The sequence below is a fragment of the Pelophylax lessonae genome (genome assembly GCF_965119305.1).
Source record: "Pelophylax lessonae genome assembly, chromosome: 3".
NCBI lineage: Eukaryota > Metazoa > Chordata > Amphibia > Anura > Ranidae > Pelophylax > Pelophylax lessonae.
This window is the reverse complement of record NC_138770.1, coordinates 363,519,052-363,525,051: the sequence shown is the minus strand read 5'-3', so window position 1 is coordinate 363,525,051 and position 6,000 is coordinate 363,519,052.

Genomic DNA, 6,000 nt, shown 5'->3' with positions numbered 1-6,000 from the left:
CTCCTCCCTAGACTTTTATATATATACATATATATATATATACTATATATATATATATATATATATATATATATATATATATATATATATATTTTTTTTTTTTTACAAATCATGGACTCTTCACTTTTATTACAATAACCTTATGTGGTCTTAATACTCACTTATGTTCTTTATAGCATGTTTAGCAGTCTTTTTATGTATGCACACTATTTGAATTTGAACACTTGGATTTATTCACTGATTTTTATATGCCTTATGCGGTTTCTGCTTTAGCACTGATTTTTTATTTTTTTTTACTAGCAGTACACTGATATTTCCAGTGAAATGCTATGCATGTCAGCACAAGTCTGATAATTGGAGGACAGGTAGGCTGTGCACCTCTAGAAAGCAGATCATGCTGGGATGGACATGCTCTCCTGCCTAGCGTAGTCTATTTGAAAGAGAAAAGCAGGGGGACTAGCAGGATCACCAGGCATTTCAAACAAATGAAGGAATACAAAGAGAACAGGATACTCTATTTTTCACAAGTACATGGTACAACATACACATATCAGGAATATGAAATGTTGGGTTAACATATTCTTTAAAACAGGGGGAATGTTTTGTATACACTTTTTCACTGGGCCATCTTTATCAGGTTTTAGAGTTATACAGATAAAATGTAGGTGTTAACATTTAGAAAGTGGAAAGGTCGTCTTTATCAATACATCTCTGATTACAATTTCACCTGATACTAGATATACAGTATGTAAGGCAGTGGTTCTCAACTCCTGTCCTCAGGACCCACTAACAGGCCAGATTTCAAGTATTACCTTGGGGAGATGCAGACTAGAATACTGAAATCACTGAGCAGCAAATTATATCACCTATGATGTATTTCAGTTATCTTGCAAACCTGGCCTGTTAGTGGGTCCTGAGGACAGGAGTTGAGAACCACTGATGTAAGGAATACTAACATTGATCTATTATGTAAACAGACATTGATGGGTTAATAAAATAACTGATGGATTATCAATTGACCAGCTATCTATAGATTGGGTTCTTATATGCATCTTTAGTTCCATTCCATTTTTTGGCAAGAAAAAAATGGGGGTTTCCAGATTATTCATGAGTAGTATGGTCCACAGGTGTAAAGATTTCTCTGTGCTGCTGGCTTTTCTACTGACTATAATGCATTCATTGAATGCAGTGAATGGAAAATAAATCTGTATTGTCTACTACATTTACAATGATTTCACCATGAGAATAAATACATGTGTGCATATTGGCAGTTAAATAATAGCTGCTAATTTCCAACACATCAGCAGTGGTAGCAATCCAGCTTTAGCAGACTTGGTATATTTGGCTCATTTCATGTAATGGAAGAGTGCTAAAGATTTTATGTGCAGCGTATTGGCATCCTTAAATTGAACATGATCTCATTCTAGTGTGCCATAGCCCAAATTAACACATTCTCAGGCTCAGCTAAAAAGAGGCTTAGTTTTCATTTGGCGTCCCTACAGATATCATCATCGCAAAAAAAGACTTTTTTTGGGAAAACAAATTATTTTTACCATTTGTATTTTCTACTTAATTTTCACTTATAAAAAGAAAAAAAAATGATAAAAAAGTCAATGGAGTACATATTATTTGCTAATGAACAATTATGAGAACAACGTGGCTACTAAAATTAAAACTAAGTGATTTGAAAGAAAAAGCTATAAAAAAGAAATCAGCATTTCTTGATCCTTCTGTTCAAACACAGACATTGTGTAATGATCATCAGAGCTCTGGGATCAGACTTGGCTGGAGTAGGGACTTTTGGGGGCTGGATTCAGGGTTAAAGAAGTCATATACAGATTGTGAGGACAAACCAGGAGTTAGCAAGAGTAAGTTATTTCTATTAGGAAAACCAAGGGTTGGGAACCAAAGGGATAGTCAGACAGGATAAAGTTCAGAAGAACCAGAATACAGAGAATGCAGAGATAATTATAGAATAAAAGGTACCACAAGTTTTAAAGGAGGAGATCTGCTCAAGATAAAGAGTTTGCTACTTTATGTACTATAAATTTCATTAACAGTACTTTTTAAAGTGGATAGGACAGCTTCTACCTTTAGGGAATTGAAATGGGCTATACTGTATATTGTCAGAAAAAAATGTACCTTTTTTCTTGGATGTCCAGGTAAGGAAAGGGACCAGAGGGACATGAAAGGAGACTATAAACTATCCATTGGGAAGGCAGCTATGTCTCCACAATCAACCACAAACCCTCTCATATACCCAGTGAAGTGACTGGCCTCAGATGATACACAGAGATGAACACAGAGAAGAAACAAATTATCCTACATAAGTTTTACTTGTTTATCTGCAGACTTCTCTCCTCTACATCCATTCAAATGTGCAGAATTGTGATACAATCCTTCTTCCTATGTTAGCATCACAAAGGAGGGGTTGCGAAGAGCTGCAGTTACAGTGTGTAAGAGCTGATTGGAGGAAAGGGACACACCCCCTACACACATTGCACAGAAATGAAGGAAGGAAGGATACAGAACTCTGTTGTGAATAGACAAGCTGTGTGCTGGGCTCCCTCCCCCATCACAAATTTTATCTCATGTGTCAGGAAAACCTCTCAGAAGGGACTCATACTGATAACAGAATAACAAAGCACCAGAGAGAAATAACACTTAGAGATTTGGAGAGAGATAAGTAAATACTACATATACACATGCTTTGTTCAGATTTCCTAACTGAGGTTTACAACCACTTTAACTGCTATGTACACCTTACTGCCATTTATTTCTAATAAAAATGACCTTTCTAGTTCAGTTTGCTTTTCTAAAATTTCCTTTTAGGGTGATGTTATATACACTTTTTGCACTGATGAGCAGGCAACGTAAGTTGCCTCATCATACTCTTTACACATACTTTTTTCCACTGCTACCCTCTGTAAATCCTAATCATTCATTTTGAATCCTTAACCAACTTTTGGAAAGTCTTTATTGGCATATGACTTTGAATTCCATCTTCATAGTGTTCATACCTGCCTAATATACTTTTTTGCACTGAACACTGAACTGGGAAATGGAGGGAGAGTGCACATAAGTCCCCCATATCCAATAATGTTTTTTTTTTATGGGGCTCATAGGGCAGTTGAAAGCAGAGGACAGTAATAGTGTCATCAGTCTACTGCAGGCACTCCCACAGTAATCTGACTGCAACATTATAACATTTAACAAGTAAAAACACGAGAGCCAAGGGCTGAGGACTAAAAGCCAAGCAATGAATAGTGCAACACTCCAATTTGCTCTCTATATATACTATTATCAGTGCATACAGCCTAAGCTCAATCCTCCTTGTTTATTTAGATACTAAATAATAGATACTAAAGGCAAAATGTTTTGTTTAGTTTTGGATAGAGTGGAGAGGGATTAGAACCCCTGTCAATTTTAATTGCGGTCTGTGCCCCCATTAAGGAGATTCCCCCTCATTAAGTGAAAGTAAAAGAAAATCCCACATTTTGGGTTGTCCCCAAAAAAGGAATTGAAGGGAAATCTTCCAATGGGGTCACTAGTCCTGGTGACCTGGGGGTCCCCAAGGAATTCCCTTAGTTTGCAGGGATTTCCTCTTACTTTTTGGCTATGGAACAGGAAGTGAAGGGAAAGCTCCACAATGGGACACTGGCCAAAAAAACCTCTCACAGGAATTATAAACCCTCCTTTGCCCTATCCAAAATGAAAAAAAAGTTTTTCCTAGAGTTCTACTTTAAACTCCCTCAAGCTGTCCCCACATTCACCACAATCTTGCAAAATGAAACCAGTGCTCTTGTGTATTCATTCAATCTTATCAACCTATACTGTACCTGGAGAGCTGCACTATTCATTGCTTGACTTTTTATCTTTTTGGGTGGGTGAATGACATTTGTTGCAGCTCGCACCTGTGTTAGGGGAGGGGCCCATGATAATTTTTACTTCTTTTTAGTTTTTATAAGGGCCTTTTCACACATACATTTTTCCTGCATTTTTACCTTGCAAGAAAAATGTTTCCCTTTAAATCTTGTGGGACTCTGCAAACCACTGTGTTAGGCTTCACATACACACAGCCTACTTTGACCACAGGAAAACACAATAAAATTGTGTCAAAAATGGCAGGCAGTTTGCTTTTTCCGGCGGCCGGCAGTCAAAACGTTCCTATCTTGAATGGATTCTTCTCCATTCAGGAGAAGGAGGTTGAAGCTCCCCTAACTGCAGCAGCTCCTAAACTCTGGTAAAAAAAACGCCAAAAGATCCTAAACTCAAGTTTAGGAGTTGTAGTGTACATGAAGCCTTATAGTTGCAGTGTGATTTAAAAAAAACTGCATGCTGCATCTTTTGAGCGGTTTAAAAAACCGCACCATAAACACAGCTTCCCATTGAAATGAATGGAAATTGTGGTAAAAACACATCACAATTTGCATTTTTGGTGTTTTTGAGTCACGTGTCTATTTTTCACAGGTGCATGCAACCCAAAAACGCACCAGAAATGCACACGAAACGCAGCTGAAACACAGCAAAATTGCTGTAAAAGCGCATATGCGTTTTTACCACGATTTTGTTACAGAGCAGCGTGAAAGGGCTCAAAGGGCTGAGGACTGCCTTGAGACTCTTGTTGCTGCTGTGACCTGAGCAGAGCAGGGAGAGATACATGTGCTGTGACTGCCAGATACTATTTGCTGCTGGGGGGTGACCATGTAGCCTCTGTCTGTTGTTCCTATGAGAGCCCAGGAGGTCAACTGCATATGGGGCAGATCTGCTGTACCAGTATCCTGCATCCTGCTAATCCTTTGTCCGGCTGTTTCTGTATCCTGCTGTTCCTGCATCTTAATATTATAAGTATAATTTTGTTCTTTGAGACTGAATTGCACAGATCTTTACAGAGCTGCAGAGAGACTGTTTTCAGGTTTTTGGTGGCAGTGCAACATATAATGTAGCCACCCAAAAGGGATCACTGTTGACCTGTCTCTGCCCAGGGGCTGTAACGTTCCATTTTATGACCACCCTGGGTTGGAGCATGATCCAGCATCACTTAGAGACCAGTCCAATTTTGGCGGAGTACCTGAATGTGAGAGGCCTACGGGCCACCATTATGTGTTATTGTTGTCACTGCCCCTATTTGCTGAGAAGTTCTGCCAAGAGGGGAATGTGCTTTCCCTATCCCAAGGATTACAAATTCACCAAGGGGAGAAAGAGCACTCCAGTTCCAGCAGGGACAGGACTGTAGTTAAAACTCATGGGGCCCTGTACAGTCTTTCTTATGGGCCCCCCCAACCCCACCAATACCCCACCCACCTAAAAAAAGTCCCTCATCTGCTCCCACCCCCTGGGCATCTCTGATGGCCTGATGGGGTACAGGGAAATGTAGTTTAAGCCCTGGTAAGCAAGTAGGAGCCAGGGTTTGGTCTAGTAAATTCCATTTATTAATTTAAGCAGAAATTAACAATAAAACTGCCTTGGACTCCCTGTTTAGCTGATGGGGACTGTGCCAAGTACAACAAAACCAATTGTACAGCCTTATCAGCGGCCCTGAGCAGAGATTTTATTTAGTCCCTCTGACTAGTGGTTATGTATGGCCTGATAGCATTAGGTAGGCCATTTCTTTATTTATGCACCTGTGTACAGTGTTAGCTTTTACCCTGTCCAAAGCGTTATGTACTTTGTCCAATCAACCTTTTATTCCCTTTCAATGGCTTTCACCTTAATAATACCAATTTAAACAGTTTTAAGGTGTGTCTTTCAGGGGGGAGTGTCAAAAACAGGTACCAGTTCCCACTTCCGGGAGACCTTGCAGCGCCCTCAGAGAGCTGATTGAAAAAAAAGTGTCCTTATATTAAAAGTCAGCAGCTACAATATTGGTAGCTGCTGACTTTAAGTTTTTGGGTGGGGGGGGGGGGGGGTCTGGAGCTCCTTTTTAACATTAAAAAATATATATACTATTATTATACAGGATTTATATAGCATTAACAGTTTGCGCACTGCTTCACAACA